This window comes from Canis aureus, chromosome 7 (genome assembly GCF_053574225.1).
Source record: "Canis aureus isolate CA01 chromosome 7, VMU_Caureus_v.1.0, whole genome shotgun sequence".
NCBI classification, from domain to species: Eukaryota; Metazoa; Chordata; class Mammalia; order Carnivora; family Canidae; genus Canis; species Canis aureus.
In genome coordinates, this window is record NC_135617.1 from 51,811,906 (window position 1) to 51,831,985 (window position 20,080).

The 20,080-nt window shown below is 42.0% G+C and overlaps 1 protein-coding gene and 1 pseudogene across 1 annotated transcript in view; one reads left to right on the forward strand and one right to left on the reverse strand.

Moving 5' to 3' along the window:
* ELOVL5 (ELOVL fatty acid elongase 5) overlaps window positions 1–20,080 on the forward strand; it is a 75,292-nt gene that overhangs the window by 26,093 nt on the left and 29,119 nt on the right. The gene's annotated exons all lie outside the window — the stretch shown is intronic.
* On the reverse strand, window positions 18,517–18,873 carry LOC144317356 (small ribosomal subunit protein eS27 pseudogene; annotated as a pseudogene).

The window sequence follows — 20,080 nt, forward strand, 5'->3', positions numbered from 1 at the left end:
AAGAGTGATAGGAGGATTTAAGTGAGATAATCCCTGTAAATTTGTAGCAGAAAAACTGCTGGCACATAGTAGGGACTGAGCGTTAGTTTGTTATTGTTATAATCATTATATTCTTCAGGAAATGGACGTGAAAATAAGAAAAACAATCATTTGAAATATGGTGAGTTATTTAGGTTCTCAGTGATTATTAGCTTGTCTTGGAGACCTGTTAATGTGATAGGAGAATGACTTGAGGAACTCTCTTGGAGCAGTTATTAGCAGCAGACCATTTAGTAAAAGGAAAGAGCAATTTGCTAAATAATTCAGCCTCAACAAGTGTATTTTAATTCACGTTAAAGCATAGCTGGCCTAATTTTTTTTTTAAGGACACAAGTATGTAAATCTCTAAACAAATGTGTAGCATAGGTCCCAGCATAACCTTGAACTTCTTACACTTAATATCATGAACTCGGCTACAGCTCACCTTCAAAATGGTTCCCTATAAGAGAACATATCAGTACAGTGAATTTTCACAAATTTGCACTCCAGTAATTCAAATTGTATGGTGAGCCTCCTAACTCAGCAGGCACATATGAAACTGTATAATCGATCTGTGATTAATAAGATTAGTAGTGGACCAGTACATTTCTAGATGGTCAGAACTTTCTCGAGTCCTGCTTGCCTCTGTGCTGACTGACTCTGAGTAGCTGACTCTGAGTAGCAGTCCATCCACGGTGCAGAGTGGGAGGTCAGAAGCTTAGACTCTTACCTCTCCCTTACCTGGCCCACTTCTGGACATCTCTTCTCTCCAGCCCCAGCACTTTCTCCCCGACATGGCCTGCCGGTGTCCCCCACCCCTCATGTGGGCTACAGCAGTAGCATCCTACATGACATGACCTTCACCTCACCTTTCTAGCCTCCTGCGCACCCCCACTCTCACTCTACCTCCCCAGTTTAAAATAAACACTAGAGCCCTTACCTGCTTCTCCAGCAGCATCATTCACTTTTCTCTCCCCTCCCCTCGATGCCATCCTTAACTGGCAAGCCTTAACCCAAACATGCCTCCATGAAGCCTCACCTGACCAACTTGTCCTTATGTAAAATTGACCATTCTTTTTTTATCCTCCCATTTCCCCTGTACATCCTTTGTCAAGGCACCTATATCACTTTATTACAGTTATTTATCACTTCTCTCTCCCTTAGCTAGACTCTGACCTCTCTGGAGGCAGGTTTATTGTCTCGTGGTTTTCTCTGTCACAAAACATTAAATATATGTTTGATGGATGTTTGCTGCTGATAGTAAAAATAGCTGCCAGGAATGAAGGTGTTGATGCACTGTACCAGGTATTTTAGATAATCTCACTTAATCCTCCCAACAACCCCATAATATATAGGTATTACTTTGCACATGTTTATAGATCAGGAAACTGGGGTCTGTACAGGTGAGCAGCTTTCCAAGCATTGTATGTTACAGTATTGTGTCAGAGCACAGGATTGTAACTCAAATTATACCTATTACAGATTATATTTTCTCCTAGAAATTGGGATCCCTGGGTGGCGCAGCGGTTTGGCGCCTGCCTTTGGCCCAGGGCGCGATCCTGGAGATCCGGGATCGAATCCCACGTCAGGCTCCCGGTGCATGGAGCCTGCTTCTCCCTCTGCCTGTGTCTCTGCCTCTCTCTCTCTCTCTCTGTGTGTGACTATCATAAATAAATAAAAATTTAAAAAAAAAAAAAAAAAAATAGAAATTATGAGCATCTATAGTCCTATAGGGGCCACTTCATTATGAGTTGATTGGCATAGGGCCCATCTGGATGTCTATCAACCACTTACAGGTTGGGTTCCTAATTTGGGGACTGGGATCCCTAGGATTTGGAAGACTCTAAATGTCAGTTTTATCATTTGTGGATAGAGGAAAGGTTTCTTTTTCTTTAATCAGATTTTTACAATTGGTGTGGGACCCGCAAAAGGTTAATAACTACTAATATAACATTATTTCTATAGAATAATGTAATATTATTAGAAAATAGAATTATAATAGAAATATTATAATAGAATATTATAGAAAATAGAATTTTCCAAAGACCGGAAGTTAGTTTATAAGTTAACATCTGGAACACAGCCCTTTTTGTCAAGTAGAGATTATGTGTTTTGATAACTTGAATGAATGAAAATGACTCACCTTAGAGACCAGGTTTTTCTAAAAGTGGCAATTTTCTTTAGACACTGTAATATAATCATTCCTGTTAGGTCTCAAATGGAAAATTGCCTGTTACAGACTGAATGTTTATATATACCTCCCCCACCCCGCACCACCAGCCCCCTGTGCCAAATTCATATGCTGAAGTCCTAACACACACACACACCACCCAGTAAATTGGTATTTGTAGGGGAAGCCTTTGGGAGGTAATTAGGTTTAGATGGGGTCATGAGGATGCCCATGATGGGATTAGTACCTTTCTAAGAAGAGACGAGACCCAGGAGCATTCTGTCCTTATCTTGTGAGGGTACAGCTAGAAGGTGGCTGTCTCCAAGACAGGATGAATGAATCTGCTGGCATCTTATTTTGGATGTCTCAGCCTCCAGAATTGTAAGAAATAAATGTCTGTTATTTAAGCCACCTGTCTGTGGTATTTTATTATAGCAGCCTGGGCTAGGACCCTCTCCCTTTCTGTCTCTTGCCTGGTGAAATATATTAAATTGTTCATGTTCGTGAAAAAAAAATCTGTGGAAAAAACCATATACATTTTAAACATGTCACTGCTTCTGTAGTCACAATTTTTTTCAAGTAGTGTTTTCATTTGATTCCTCAGAGGAAAATGTGATAGCTTTTCCAGATCAGAGTGGGATATTGGGAGCACTTGGGTGGCTCAGTCGGCTGGGCTTCCTTATAACTATGATGCCTTTGGCTCAGGTCATGATCTCAGGGTCCTGGGATCGACTCTCACATCTATGCGGAGCAGAGAGCTTTCTCCCCTGCCACTCATCCTGCTTGTTCTCTCTCTGTCAAATAAATAAATAAAATATTTTTAAAAACATATATTTCTTTAAAAGTGGGATATTATATATCATGTGTTTTCCTCCTTAACTGTGTTCTTAATTTTCATTGTGGGACTTGTTAGTGTTTCTCCCTTGGTGTTCTGGCTGTAGGTGGGCACCTGATGGACTTCATGTTAATTTGATTGCTGGCTTCCCTTTTTTCATTTTGTTACAGCAAAATGGCTTTTATGACAGCTTGGAGTTGAATATTGGTACTTGGGGAGAGTTGAAATGAAGGGAAAATCTTGTTATTAGGCAGTCAGAATATTCAGTTACATTAATATGACTTGCTAAAATACTTGCAGTTCCACTAAAATGTAATCACCGTAGGGCCTGATTCTCAGCATTTCACCTTTAATGGTTGTCAAGGGGGCTTTAAACACAGTGGCACATTTGTTACAAGTAGCACTTGGTGAAAAGAAGAAAAGCATTGCTAGGAAGAGATCTAATCTTACCGGAGAATTTCCAGTGAGGGTTACAAGAGAAGCCATCTCACCCTTTTCTGGAGTGCCCATGTCCTCTGGAGAGCTCCAGGAGTTGAACACCTTCTCCTGTTAACAGCAAGGAGAGCCACAGCCGAGCACATGTGTGACACGGCTGCAAAGCCCTCATCCCGGTGAACCGCGAAAGCACAATGTAGGACTCTTCCATGTTACAAAAGTGCTTCTGAGCCACCTTGTTTCTCAGTGGATTGACAAGAAAATGATCCAAAAAGAAGAAAGCAGTTTCTATTTTTCATAGTATGACAAGCTTTTCCTAATCTCTTTCACTTTGAAAAAACATGTAGAACCTGACAGCTCTCATTGTTTGCTATCTAAAGTTTTCTACATTCCAGTTATGAGAATGGAAAGTGGCAAGGAAATGACTGATTGCAAGAACTTATTTGAGCCATAGAGGCATGGTGTTACTTACAGATTTATCCAAATTATCTATGCCTGCTCGTCTGTAGTCCTGTAAAATGGGAGTTGGCATTCGTAATTCTGGCTCTGAAGTACTCAAACATCATAAATGCCTCTGAATCATCATAAATATTATTAAATAAAATCATAAATTTTATTTAGGAAGATTTTTATTAGTGGGATTTTTGTTTGTTTGTTTTTAAGTAAGCTCTATATCCAGCGTGAGGGTTAAACTCAGGACCCTGAGATCAAGAGTCTTATGCTGTGCCAACTGAGCCAGCCAGGCATCCCAAGGAAGGTTTTATTTGATATAGTTAGAGATTTTCTTGTTCTTTGAAAACTGGCCCATGTGAGCTGTATGAGCTCTTTAAGTGAATCAGAACATGAGACTGATCAAAACCGTATTCCCCAAAGCCTGAGTAGTCTGGATATAAATAAGCATTTACTGGGAACCTACATTAGACTGTGAAAACTAAACTTAGTTAAAATACCAGCACTTAGGTCAAGGGTTAAGCTTTCACGAATGGAGTCATAGTTCAGACAGTTCCTTTCCAGCACAACCCTCCTTTTAAGGTTACATGTCAGAATATCACAGCCATGTGTCATTGGATTGGGGTGGGGGGTATAGGATATGGTATTTGAATTTTTAAAAAAATCAAGTGTTTAGTCTTATTTATTGGTTTGTTTTCCTCACTTTTGTGGATTTTTTAAAAAGATAATTTGAGAGAGAACAAGCACAAGTAGTGGGTACAGGGGGATGGGGAGCAGAGGGAGAGGGAGAAGCAGGCACTGATGACAAGACCCTGAGATCATGACCTGAGCCAGAGGCAAATACTTTACTGAGCCACCCAGGTGCCCCAATGTGGATCTTTTTTTTTTTTTTAATTAAACTTTTTTTTTTTTTGAGATTATTCTGAATTCCTAAGCAGTTATAATAATAGAGATCCCAGTACCTTTTTTCCAGTTTCCCCTGCAGAACCGTAGTTCTATGTCACAGGCAGGATACTTACATCATTGCAGTCAAGCTAGAGACTTTTCTAGCCACATAAGCTTCCCTCCTGCTTTTTCACCATCTCTAACCCAGGCAGCGACTCCTCTCTTCTTCACCTCTGTAAATTTGTCATTTCAAAATTGCTATGTAAGTGTATTGGCTTTTTTCAGTCAGCGTAATTCTCTGAAACTTCATCCAGGTTGTTAAAGTGTATCAATAGAGTGCTCCCTTTTTTTTCTGAGTAATATTTCATGATATTTGTTTCCAGTTTTTGGCTATTACGAATAAAGCTACTTTGACCAGGTACAGGTTTTTGTGTGAACATGGGTTTTCATTTTCTAAATGCCCAATAATTTTAATGGTCACTTAATACTTAATTCTGTACCTGTACCATAGTTTATTTAGCCTGTACTTCTACATGGATATTTAAACCACCTGCACCCCTCATTTTTGCTATTATATCACTGATGACAGTCCTATAGGTAAATTGTAATGCACATCCGCTTTTATTTCCTTAGCATAAGAATTTCTAGAAGTGAGCTTGACCATGCAAAATTTTAAGTTTTTTAAGTACTTCTCCTTTTTTAAAGTTTTTATTTTTAAGTGCATCTAATTCCAAAGCCTTTTTATTATCTCAAAAACGCCATACAGGTCAACACTTTACACCCTTCCCTCACCCCCAGACAATCACTAGCATTTTTTGTCTGTATGGATTGGCCTATTCTGGACATTTCTTGTAAGTGAAGTCATACAGTATGTGTTTTGCATCTGGAATCTTTTACTTAGCATAATGTTTTCAAGTTCATTCATGTTGTAGCATGTGCATAGCAATACTTATTTGCTTTAATAGCTGAATAACAGTCTCTTGTGTGGATGTGTACACATTTTGTTCATTCATCAGTCAGTGGACATTTGAGTTGTTTCCATATTTTGGCTATTGAAAATGATGCCATTGTGAATATTTGTGTGCAGGTTTTTACTTGGACATATGTTTTCATTTCTTTTGGGTATCTACCTAGAGGTAGAATTGCTGGATGGTAAGGTAGCTCTGTGTTTCACTTTTTGAGGACCTGCCAAAATGTTTTCTACAGCAGACGTTACCAGGTGACAGTCCCACCAGCAGTGTGTGAGTGTTCCAGTTTCTCCTTATCCTTGCCAAAATCTATAATTGTTGGTCTTTATGTTTATAGCCATCCTAGTGAGTGTTACTAAGAGACAGGGCTAGAGCAATTTGAGCAATGCTAACTGGCTGAGAGGTGGCCTTCTCAGCCATATGAAAACCCTTTGCATACTACTAATGAAGTTCTCAGTGGTGACTGCCTCTGGACTTCTGTAGAAAAAGAGGAAATTGTGAACCTACCTTCCCCTCCTGCCTGAGCACTTGACCTGGTGTGTGGTTCTGGGAGGAGCCCATCCGGTCTGGCTGGCAGCCCTTTGAGCTGTGCTGGAGGGCTCAAGGGCCTACAGAGGCCTGGGGTGGGAGTAGCTACTCATCATTCCTGGACTAAGTTGCTGTTTTGAAACAAAAGTTTGCAGAAACTCTTAGGTAGAAAAATTTTCATGCTATATTGTATCAAGAACAGCAGTTCTACTTTTTTTTTACAGAAAAAAACAGTCTTGGATACTGAGATATATAGAAAGGTTGTGGATTTTTTTTATTTTCATAGGTGGCATTCCAAAATACATTTTGCAGGTCCTAAGCGGACAAAATAATAGCCTTACAATGTACTTTAAAAAACAACAACAACAACAACAACAACTGTGTGGTGAATTACAAAGAGCCCAAGGTGTGGACATAGAGTAACAGCTCTTTTCAGTGTGCCTGGGGCTTTCCTGGATCCCCCCCACACACACACTTATTTTGTAACCCAGGAAACCCTTGAGTTCCAATAAACCAGGATAGTCAGCCACCCTAAGTCTGTATCCTGCAGATAAATAAATATCTGAACTCTCAGAACTTGCATTTTCCTCATCTAAAAATGAGGATAATTCTTTATTGTCTTTGAAAAGCTGAATAATAATCAATAAATGTTAGCTTCCTTGTCAGTTAAAGCCTCGGGCTAGTAATAAAAGTGCCATAGTGTCTTCATAACCAAATTCTATACTTTAGACAACAGACCTTTTCATTTCCTTCCTAGTTCCAACTTAATCAAGGCAGAGGGAGCATTTATTCCTTAGGGCAGAGCTGCCACTTGGTGCCTTGATCATGTGTCCCAACCAAAATGAAAGCCAGCAAGGAAAAGGAGAGTTAACTTTGAAGAACCTGTCCTCTCTACCCTACTCACCTGTTAATTTCTAAGTCTTGCCTCTGTTGCTGAGTAACAAATTACTGCAAGATTTAACAGCTTCAGACAGCAATCATTTGTCCCTCCAGTCTCTGAGGTTCAGGAATCCCAGTCCCTCAGAGGCTTAGCCCAGTGGTTCTCCCTCTGGGTCTTTTATGCAGCTGCAGACATGCTGCAGCTGACGGGCCACAGGTCTGTTGCCAGGCTCACTCAGGTGGTTGTTGGCAGAAGGCCTCAGTTTCTTGCCAGGCTGGCCTTCCCTGTAGGACTGCTCATGACATGGCAGCTGGCTTTCTCCAGGGCTAATAAGCTGAAAAACAGAAACATAGGCACTGACCAAAATGGAAGTCACAGTGTTTTTAAAGACCTGGTCCAAGAAGTGACATGCCATCCCTTTTGCTATTTTGGTCATATGCACAACCCTGGTTCAGTGTGGGAGTGGATTATTTGGGGGCAGGCATCTTAGAGGCTTTTTTCACAGAATGACCAGAGTCATTGAAAGGAACCATGACCATCTAATCCAGGTAATGGAGCCAATAAGAAATGGCTCAGTTTAGGACTGATGATAACAGGGCCCAAGCCAGCACCCACATCTCAGCCAGTGTCCACATTCTTCCCATTGCCCACTTGTTCTTCCAAGCAGTGTACATAGTTGGCTGTGGCCAAGTCAATGCCATGATTTCTGGTGGTGGTAGCCAGTCAGTGGCATCCCATACCGCCCATTCAGTATGATTAAACAAGTAGTTAACTAAATTCCTTCTGTTTGCCCAGAACAGCTGCTGGGAATTATAGGGAGCAAAAGAGAAGTTCCCTATCCTCACTGAGCTTTACAGACATGGCCACCACTGCTGCCTGGCTCAGGAGGTTGTGCTAGGGACTAGGGTTCTCTCTCTTTACTGACAGACATTCCAGAATGGGGATGGAATTTAGGCTACTTTAATGCATGCTGTTAATATGTGATATGTACTCAGTAACACAGTGTTTGAAAGATCAGAGAACTGATCTCTAACCTAATCGAGTTTTATTTCATTCAGCTTGAGAGATGGGTTGAAAGGAAATGATTTTTTTTTGTATTTTCTTTTCTGGCTGGTGGAGTTTGAGCAAATCGAATTGTAACAAAATTTGTTAGAATGAAAAATAGTAAAAAAAAAAAAAAAAAAAAAAAAGGAATGAAAAATAGTTTGTCCCTGAGACCGCAGTCCTTGTCTAGACTCTGTCAGTGTAGTGCAATATATGGATACTGTTTCAGTGATAGAACTTCAAGAACTTTAGGAGATTTATTAGCATCAAAAAACCAATTTATTAATTATATATATATATATATATATATATATATATATATATAAAATGGTTCCCAAAGAAGGCTTTTTATCTAAATTACCCAAGTGACTTTTCAAAAAAAATTAATTTCTCAGCTTCTAGGCTACTGAATTAGAATTTCTAGTAGTGGGTCCCAGAAATTTCTAGGGATGGGATCACAGTGTCTGTGTTTTTTAAACCTCCTCGGTAATTCTCAATGCAGACAAATTTGAGAACTCTTTGATATGAAACTCTAAAAGACATGGAGGCATTCATTCACTCATTCATTCATAGTTTCAACCAGTAATCAGCCACCTGTCAGGCATCGATCCAGGCTCTCTGGAGATACAAATAAGAATATCAGAGGTTTGCCCTTGAAGAGCTTAGAGCTTAATTGCGATTGTGACAAATGAACAGATAATTACAGTATAACTGATAATCACATCATTTTTAAAAAATAAGCCTATAATTTTATCACTGATTGAGATACAGTGGAAGTGGTGATGGGCATATGAAGAGGAGGTCAGGAGGATTTTGTTATCCCTTTTTCTATCATCTTCCCATGTAGAGAAGATTTCTGAGGCCTCTCTTCTCTTACTAAGCATCATAGGTGAATACAACTGATTTCTGGTTTTTTAACTTGATAATATTATTTATTTTTGATGTTATTGAAAATAAAATTCTCTCATTCTCACGGATATGAACTCAAACAATATTGATACATATTGTCACCATCCTTTTATGGTGATGAAGATGCTTCTGTGAAAGTTTGTATGGGCTAGTTTTTTTTTTTTTAAGATTATTTAGAGCATAAGAAAGAAAACACTCATGCAAGTAGGCAGAAGGACAGAGGGAGAGACTCTTCGCAGACTCCCTGCTGAGTGTGGATCCTGACATGGGGCTTGATCTCAAAACCCATGGCATCTCAGGTACAGACCTCTTTCCACTCTGCTAAAGAGTGGATCTTCTCTTCCACCCACAGAGGAGTCAGTGACATCCCCTTAACATTCTAGAGGAATTTATCTAGAGACCCTTAAAAATCTCCTGGCAGCCCTGGGGCTCAGCGGTTTGGCGCCACCTTCAGCCCAGGGCCTGATCCTGGAGACCTGGGATTGAGTCCCATGTTGGGCTCCCTGCATGGAGCCTGCTTCTCCCTCTGCCTGTGTCCCTGCCTCTCTCTCTCTCTGTGTCTATCATGAATAAATAAATAAAATCTTTAAAAAAAATCTCCATGTTCACAAATATTATTATGGCATGTGATCCACCCAAAATAGAGAATATCAGACCCATGAGTGGTGGATATGGGCACATTTCATTGCCCATGGCCTTTGCAGGGAACTCTTGATTCATGGCTTGGCAAAACTCATTTTCATAAGTATTGAATGTAAAATTGATCAATGGCAAAGGTCTTTGTAAGATGATACTAATATGTTTGCAACATACATTGTGTGCCATGTACTCGCTATTCTAAAGATTTGACATATATTCAATTAATCACATGAGGAAGGTACTGTAATTACATTTATTATTTTTATTAATTTTTTTAAAGATTTATTCATTCATTCATTCATTCATTCATTCATTCATTATTCATGATAGAGAGAGAGAGAGGCAGAGACACAGGCAGAGGGAGAAGCAGGCTCCATGCCGGGAGCCCGACGTGGGACTCGATCCCAGACTCCAGGATCGTGCCCTGGGCCAAAGGCAGGCGCTAAACTGCTGAGCCACCCAGGGATCCCCAATTATTAATTTTTTTATTGGGAGTTCAGTTTGCCAACATTTAGCATAACCCCCAGTGCTCATCCCAAGTGCCCCCCTCAGTGCCCGTCACCCAGTCACCTCAACCCCCAGCCCACCTCCCCTTCCACTACCCCTTGTTCGTTTCCCAGAGTTAGGTGTGTCTCATGTTTTGTCGCCCTCACTGTAATTTCCCATGCATTTTCTCTCCTTTCCCTTTATTCCCTTTCACTAATTTTTATATTCCCCAAATGAATGAGACCATATAATGTTTGTCCTTTTCCGATTGACTTATTTTACTCAGCATAATACTCTCCAGTTCCATCCACATCGAAGCAAATGGTGGGTATTTGTTGTTTCTAATGGCTGAGTAATAGCCCATTGTATACATAGACCACATTTTCTTTATCCATTCATCTTTCGATGGACACCAAGGCTCCTTCCACAGTTTGGCTATTGTGGACATTGCTGCTATAAACACCGGGGTGCAGGTGTCCTGGCGTTTCACTGCATCTGTATCTTTGGGGTAAATCCCCAACAGTGCAATTGCTGGTTCGTAGGGCAGATCTATTTTTAACTCTGAGGAACCTCCACAGTTTTCCAGAGTGGCTGTATCAGTTCACATTCCCACCAACAGTGCAAGAGGGTTCCCCTTTCTCCACATCCTCTCCAACATTTGTTGTTTCCTGTCTTGTTAATGTTCACCATTCTCACTGGTGTGAGGTGGTATCTCATTGTGGTTTTGATTTGTATTTCTCTGATGGCCAGTGATGCGGAGCATTTTCTCATGTGCTTGCTAGCCATGTCTGTGTCTTCCTCTGTGAAACTTCTGTTCATGTCTTTTGCCCATTTCATGTTTGGATTGTTTGTTTCTTTGCTGTTGAGTTTAATAAGTTCTTTATAGAACATTTATTATTTTTTAAAAAATAACCTCTACCCCCATCATGGGGCTTGAACTCACAACCCCAAGATCAAGAGTCATATGCTCTACAGAATGAGCCAGCCAGGTGCCTCTGTAATTCATTTGTTTTATAAATAATAAAACCAGGGCATGAAAGAGTGAGTCACTTGCCCAAGGTCACATGGCCAGTTAAGTGATGGGGCAGAGATTTGAACCCAAGCTGTATAGCTCCAGAGTATAGGCTCCTAATCACTGTTCTCCAGAAGTGATTGACTCACAGTTATCTTTGCACACTGTATATTGCTATACCTTTCAAGAAGATGGGGTCACATCCATATCACATCCATATCCGCTGTCATTTCCTGATCAAGCAGTATGCTGTTTGGCACATGGTAGGCACTTGTTAAGTATTTGTTAATTCAGTGAGTCAGGCGCCTTTCTGTTGACTAGTAGAGAGAAGGACAGTTCTTCTGTGAGAATTACTGGGAGCACAGAAATAAAACTAGTCACGGGGATGACTGAATCCCGGCACTTGATCTTTTGCCTTCTCACTGTAGCCTTCTGGGGATTAACTAGTCAGCAAAACTCTAGAGAGCAGAGTTCTAAGTCCATCTGCAGCAATCTAGCCTTCATCCATCAGCAAGGAATGTTCTCTATGTAGATTAGCATGGTCTTTTTCAGATGACAGGGTGCTTCACCTAAGCAGAAGTCATCATTACCCGTTCTTGTTCTTTTGTGAACAAGTGAGAATAAAGTTGTTATCTTTAAGGTAATAAAACTCTATAAGAGTAATTTTTTTGGCCAATCCTCTCCAAATGTTGTTGGGTAAGTGGGGTAGTGTATGGGGTCCTTTAATCCTCCTTCTGAGAACTTGGGAAAGGACTTTGAATTTGTTGGCACGTTCTTTTCTTTAACTGTGAATAAGAATTCCCCTAGAAAAAAAGTTTGAAGGTTATGTTACTCTCCTCCTTCCTACTGCTGAAAAAATTATCTACATCTACTGAGTGGGGAAGAAATTCCTTCTACTCTTTAAGGAGGGGGTGTGTGTGTTAAGCATTTTGGTATTTTGTTATTGTATCTTTCACATCTTATGAGGAGAACAACTCCCTTAGAGTTCCAAATCCCTAGCACTGCAGAGCTCTTCTCTGGGGAACACCTTCTGTAAGTAGGATTTAGTCCATGTTTTAGGAAGCTGCCATTGTGGGCTCATGTGTATCACTCTCTGACACCCTCTTCCGTTTTATAATAGCAGGTATATCTCCTCAGTGATGGTATCACCAATAAATAATTTTTGTATGCATAGAACAAGTTGGAATACTTGCCCTTTGAGGGACTTGGGCTTTACCTAGAGGTGCAAAGTGTGTTCCCATAATACCTGAAAACCTAAGTATGCAAGTCCTGTCAGAGTTGAAGTTGATATGTGCTAACTGACTTGTCAAGACCGCAAAGTTGCAAGTGGCCAATGGGGAGTCTTTGCAACATCTAATCTGGGCCTTGGAGATGGGGCTGGAAATGAAGACCTTAAGGGACAGCAGGGAGGAAAGATCCACAGATGATTCACTTAAAAACAAAGCCACAGAGGTGACTCCACTGGAGTCCTTCTTTAACCAGCAGTGGTTAAAATAGTACTTCTTAAAAAAAAAAAATAGTACTTCTTAAATAACTGGTGGGCAGCTAAGGAGTGGGAGATGGGCACTTCTCTTTTGACCTAATTTTACCTTTTTTTTTTTAATTTTTATTTATTTATGATAGTCACACACACAGAGAGAGAGAGAGAGGCAGAGACATAGGCAGAGGGAGAAGCAGGCTCCATGCACCAGGAGCCCGATGTGGGATTCGATCCCGGGTCTCCAGGATTGCACCCTGGGCCAAAGGCAGGCGCCAAACCGCTGCGCCACCCAGGGATCCCTAATCTTACCTTTGTAATAAGGAAAATTGATTATTGCAACATTTAAAATCCACCCCACCCCCCATTGAACACTTTTCCAGAGTGAGGCTGTTCACCTGCCTCTAACCATGGAGCCAACCTGAAACAGTCCTTTGTCGTGCCCTCCTTTTGCAATTATTTATCCAAAGCCCTGAGTAAGACTGTGTTCTCTCTCTACTTGGGTGAAGTGTGGTAAGCAACATGATTGTGTCAGATTGTTATGCCCGTAGAATGGAGGTTAGAAAGTATGGGAATCCTGCAGGGAAAAAAGAAGCAGCATAGATTCGTGGTTTGGCAGAGTGAACAGTGCTGATATGGCAGATAGTGTCTCTCGAGCCAAGATTTATTTAATCCGGAGTTATCACTTTTTTAAATGCCAGCATTCTAAAGGAATTCTGTTGTCAGTTTACTTTCGTATCTGAAAGCTTGTTAGCATTTAGATATCATTCCCCTCACGGTCTTTATGATAGTGTTTTTTATATTTTATATTTTGACATTTCTGAGCAAGGTATGGTTTACGTTCCTCCTCTCATTCTGGAGCTGATTTTCTCCAACCTAGAAAAACCTTTTTAAATTCAGGAAAGAGTGTTGTGACTCCCAAATTAAAGCACTATTTAATGTTTTGTGTTATTGGCAGCCAACTTGAAGAATGTTCCCATGCCTGCCTAACACAAGTTGACTGTTAAAGAGATGAATGGGTAGGAGAAGAGAAAGTGGAGGCAGATTTCATCCTGACCCCTCGTAGCTCGTCAGCTCAGTTGACTCATTTTTAGATGAATTGTGACCATTCAAAGCATAAAACAGCATATGATGAGGAAGTTCTACTAAACAGTAGTTAAATATCTGCAGTAAACACATCTGTAAGCCAAAGGCCATGTGACTTGACTGATTTTACAGGCAAGGCAGTTTTCACAGCAAACTGCCCGCTGCCTCCTACGATGGCCGTAGCAGCAAGCAAAGCCAAGACTTGACCCTAGAGATCGTTACTGCTTGTGAGTTTAGGAAATCAACTTTCTTCACTATAGCAAAAAATTTTTTAAAATCTTGATGTCTTTTAAAACAGATTTGCCCTAAGATCTTCATACTTTTCAGCCTCTGAGCAGCCTTCCCCCTTGTCCTGCTGCAGATATAAACAGCCAAGATGATAGCATTTGCATTCTCAGCGAGACCAAAAACTCATCTTGAGAGCTGTGAAGGAAGCAACTTTCTACACCATCTCTCGTTAACCCCAGCACCCTTCTATTGTCACCCCCTCCCATTCTCTCACATTTTGTGGTCCCTCTTGGGTGCCAGATGGAAAGCTGGGGGGGGGGGGCGCAACTGATTTGCTTAAAGCTTAATGTGGTGTCTTTTTATTTATCTCTTTTGAACAAGCCTCCAGCAAACTCTTTAGATCAAAGAGAACACTAGTGGTTATTTAACCTCACACAAATGATTCACCTGGACATACTCTTCCTGGAGGGAGCTGACAGATTTTCCACAGGAGCAGGGCTCTCTCTGGAGGATGAGGTTTTGCCCTTCTGTGTTCTGCTTGCATCAGTATGGTCAGGTTTCTGCATTTCAGGCCGTGGTAGTTCTGATGTTTCTCTTGCATTCAGGCTTCAGGTGTCCTACCACTCTTAGTATGTGTGGCGGCAGGAACTTGCTGCAGGACATAGAATTAACATGTGATTCGCAGCACCTGGGTGGCTCAGTGGGTTAAGTAACTGACCTAGGCTCAGGTCATGGTCTTGGAGTTCTGGGATCCACCCCCACGTTGTCAGGCTCCGAGCTCATTAATTAATTTTCTTAGATACTTGCGGCGAGGCACAATTGTAATACAGTTACATGGTTACCGCAAACACTCTAGAATTTGATAGCAAGAGGCAGCTTGCAACTGTCTTTTGGAAAATGTGCATAAAAGAGGAATTCTTTAAAATCAGTTCTTTCCGGGGGCACCTGGGTGGTTCAGTGGCTGAGCGTCTGTCTGCCTTCGGCTCAGGGCATGATCCCAGATCCCAGGTCCAGGGATCCAGCCCCCCAACATAGGGCTCTCTGCAGGGAGCCTGCTTCTCCCTCTGCCTGTGTCTCTGCCTCTCTCTCACCGTGTCTCTTATGAATAAATATAAATAAAATCTTTTTTAAAAATAAAATAAATAAAATAAAATATGTTCTTTTTTAAGAGGGGGTGGGGAGGGGGGAGAGAAAATTTTAAGCAGGCTCCACACCAGGACGGAGCTTGACACAGGGCTTAGTCTCACGGCTCTAAGAGCATGACCTGAGCTGAAATCAAGAATGGGATACTTAACCAACTGAGCCCCCCAGGTGCCCCTAAATTCTATTCTAAGTTACCTGTCTCTGATCTCTATCCTTTTCCCATTTTTAATGTCATTATCTTTTCTTTGTGGCCTGTGAACTAGTGAATACTTTGAATACTGTTATGCTTGGATTTTCTTTTTTTTTTTTTTGACAGATCCTATTCCCATCGTGGCCTGTAAGTCTGGGAAGCCCTGTAAGGTTGAGAGGGCATCAGAGACTTGGCATTATGGAAGATAGGGAAGCGATGCTTGGCCTGGTGTCAGTGTGATCTGGTTCCTGGGAGGTCCTGACCACCCCCTTTCCTGGCCAGATCAAAGAATGGCTTGTTCTTTTCTTCATTTAGGACCAAAGCTCTTCTACCATGGGCCCAGTGCCTGGGCTTGGTCCCTGCTAGTACAATTGTACGGAGCAGCTGTGTTCCCACTTGGCCTGGCTTGCCCGAGCTGCCAGTACAGTGACTCAGGTGGTTGAGAAGTAATATCTCTGGCCCACGGGCCGCCTAGAAGAGTGAGGCCCTGCAGCAATCAGGCAGGCCACAGACCTGGCAATATGGTTGAATGTCTTGTGCAAAGTGGATCATACTGTTCCCATGATTGCAGGTCACTAGGCAAAGTGTCAAGGGTTTTTGCAGGGCCCTTTGCTTCTCCTGTTCCTTTAGAAAAGTACAAAAGAGTAGAGCCGGGCCCACAGGCCACTCAGCATGTGTCTGATTCACCCAGCAGGGTGGGCCAGCCCCGCCTGGCAGTGAAGAATTAATTTGCTGAAACCTTTTGTCATATGCCTACGGCTCAGCAAGGAAGATGAGGAGAAAAAGGGCATGGTGCTGGCAAGCAGGCTGCAGTCAGGATCATGAGGGGACAGTGGCAGTGAGAGCAATTAAGGCTTGGCATCTTCTCTTCCTCGCCTTTTGGCCACATGCTGTCTGCAAGTTGTGCCATGTGGTTGCTTTCTGTGGACCACTACCGAGTGAGCGCTGGGTGCTAGGCAGGGAGTGGAGGACAGGAGGACTCCCATACTTGCCATCCACTACCACCTCCTCCTGGCCTACCCCGTGGCCTTGGAGCATGCCAAGCACGCACTGGCCTTGGGGCCCTTGTATTCACCTGTTCTGCTAACTGGGATATCCTTTGCCTTGATGCTCTGCCCCTCTCGGGTATCTGTTCTCTTGTCACCTTCTTGGGGCTGCATTCTCTAACTATATTTTCCAGAGTACATCATGCTTCATGATCCCACCCCACCCCTGCTGTATTACTTTTTTACTGACAGTTTACATAACAGATACTATAGGTGCATGTCTCTCTGCCAGCCTGGAATTTCATCTCGTTCCCTGCTGCATCCCTCAGCGCCTACGTGCCTGGCACATAGTAGGCACTTGGGAAGTGCACGACGTGTGAGAAAGTGAATACATGGTACAGAGGGGTGTTGGATACACGGCTGGCTAGACAGAAACGTGAGCTTATGCTGAGTAAACGATGAAAGTAAACCTTTGGCGACTGTCTCTTGGTAACCTGTGTGAAAACAAACACCTATGTCTGACAGGGTTACAGTACGCATCCAGCTGTGAGTGTGGTAGAGGGGGAGTTTGGGGGAAGCATTTAACGTGTCAGAGTGCAGCCCAGAATCAGACCTGTGGTTCACAGATCTGGACTCCACTGACTGACGACCTGTGTGCCATCTTTTCTCCCCTTTCACTATAGACATTTCGAGAGTAACACGCCACTCTCTTGTTATTCTCCGTATATGTTCTTTCAGGGAATGTTTTACTAGCTGTTTCATATGTTCCTAAAGTGTTTTTTTTTTAAAGATTGTATTTATTTATTCATGAGACACACAGAGAAAGAGGCATAGGCAGAGGGAGAAGCCCAGGATCATGCCCTGAGCCAAAGGCAGATGCTCAACCACCAAGCCACCCTTGTGTTCCTAAGTTTGCTTGTGAAAAGTTCTGCCAAACTAAGACAAGAATTCTCAAGTGAAGGAGAAATGCAGTCTAAGAACAGATGTGCTCTTACCGAGAAAAATCACGTCTTGTGTGTATGCTTTTGTAGAGATGTTCCATCTTAGTCACAAGAGTGTTCCTGTGCCTGCCAGCTTCCAAGGGCCTCTGCTCAGGATGGGTTTAGACTGGGAATACTCAGGACAGATGGCTTGTAACAGAATTCTTTAATATCTCCAAATACTAAATTTCACAGTTTCTTTTGGTAACCTGCTGCTGGCTTCAGGATTCTTGGACTGAAATTTTACCTTATGTTTAATCAAGCTGCTTTTCTGTTACTGTGATGTTAGCCTAGATTCTCAAATTGAATGATGTCCTAGACATTATTCCTAGGTCGCTATACCGGTTCCTGGGGCTAATTTTTTCTAAGACCACTCACATTCTGCCCACCTCCCAATTCCATCCCACAGATCAGTTCCTTTTCATTTTCTACTTTTTCTTTTTTAACTTGTTTCCACCTTTTCTGTATCCTCCTTACATTTAAAAAACAAAACAAAACTGGTTATAGCTCCTCTGGAAGGCCTCTTGGTTAAAACTTAGAATGATTCCCTTATTGCTTTGTCAGGTGTTTTCCTAATGATTTGAATATTAACTTTACAGCTTAGTATTAATTATACAGTTTGTTGTATGTATCATTCTAATGTCTACTCATTTGCTGGGTTACTTTGGTTTTGTTTTTGCGTTATAGCATCTGGTCTCTTATTTTTTTTAAAAATTTTTTAAGGTTTTATTTATTCATGAGAGACATGAGAGAGAGAGAGGCAGAGACACAGGCAGAGAGAGAAGCAGGCTCCATGCAGGGACCCCGACGTGGGACTCGATCCCAGGTCTCCAGGATCATGCCCTGGGCTGAAGGTGGCACTAAACCACTGAGCCACCCAGGCTGCCCAGCATCTGGTTTCTTTCCGCACTGTAAATGTCTAGTTTGTTCTAGGTGTCTAGGTATGCTCCTTTTGTGTTTATCCCTGCTCAACGATCCTTTGTACACAGTAGGTCCTTGATGTTTATGTAGCTCATTACTACATTCATTTTAGCCTTGTCTTCCATCTTTAGATAATGCCTCATATTGATCAGCCCCTCTCTCATGTCATGTTATCAGTTCACCCACCCTCCATTGCTGTTTTGTGGGGGACATTGAAGAAAACATTGTGGGTGGGTTATCTTCTTTTTTTTTTTTTTTAATCCAAAATCTGTTTATTAGGATAGTGTCCCACTCATCTTGATTCAGGGAGCTTTTAGTGCTGCTTCTGCCTGAAGGAGCATCCTTCTGTAAGCCTTGCTTTTCCTCCCGTGGGCTGACAGAGGACAGTAGAACAGCCGACACACAGAACTACCGTCTGTGCGTGGCTGAAGACGGTGGTGATTTTGTAGCATCCTGGGCACTTCACGTCCATGAAGTAGGAGTTGGGGCTCTGCACCAGGCGCTGCTTCTTGTGCTTCCTCTTCTCCTCTTCCGCGGATGGGTGCAGGAGATCCTTCGCAAGAGGCATGTTCTCGTGGGGAGGTCGTCACCGCCGGAAAGGCGTGGGTGGGTTATCTTGATGACTGGGGGCTCATTGATGGCATTGAGTAAGTACATGGGCCAGGTATAGAACTCTGCAGTGTCCCTGCTAAGAAGCACGAGGGGCCACAGATGGTTGGCAGTATTTCTCAACTTCATAGTTGAACTCATTGCATACATATAGTAGGAAACTGTTATTGAGGGCTTATTGCATGCCTGGCACAGCTCTGAGGATTGTATGTGTATTAAATCATTTGATCTTCTTAACCTTTGAAGTAATTCCTCTACATTTGCCACCATTTTACAGATATGAGGTTAAATAACTTGTCCAGAGTCACATTGCTAGTAAGTGGACAAAGTGGGTTTCAAACCCAAGTGGTCTGATAAAGAGCCCAGCACTTAGCCACCTAATCCCCTGCTGGCCTGTTATGCCTGTATACCTGCTCTCAGCTACTTTGTACTTAATACCTGATTTTTATATGTGTAATATGATCCGTTAGTAAGCTGTATACCCATTAAGTAAAAGCAGAATCTAGATTTAAAATGTTTTGGAAGAAAGTGGATTTGCCCCCCATGGGCATCTTGTCCATTAGTCATCAGTCCAGTAGTCAAGGTGTTTATAACCTTGCTCCTCCTTATGCTTGTTTGCTTTTTGTTGACGGTGAAGGGGAATCCCTGACCTCCATATACGTGGATAAAGTTAAATTGTATCAGTGATTTCAATTTCACAGAAACATGATGTTTGTCTTCTAAAAACTTATGTGTTCTAGATGATCTTCAGTAGATGATGAAAAAAATAATTAGGTATGGTTGAATTGTTTTTTAACTGTAGGACTTTTATTTATTTTGATTTTTTTAAGGATTTTATTTTATTTTATTTATTCATGAGAGACACAGAGGGAGAGAGAGGCAGAGACATAGGCAGAGGGAGAAGCAGGCTCCATGCAGGGAGCCTGATGTGGGACTCCATCCTGGGACTCCAGGATCAGACCCTGGACTGAAGGCAGGCACTAAACCGCTGAGCCACCCAGGGGTCCCTAACTGTAGGACTTTTAATAGATAAAGCATTTCTTATTTAAAGATGGTACCCATTTTAAGAGGAATTCTGCTTAGGGAGTGTAAAGCTTAACCAATTCTTGAGATTTTCTAGAATTTCTGTCCCCTGAAGAGGTTTAGTCTGGTGCAGGAAAATGGATCAGGACCAGAATGGTCTTAGGAGTGCAGTATGTTA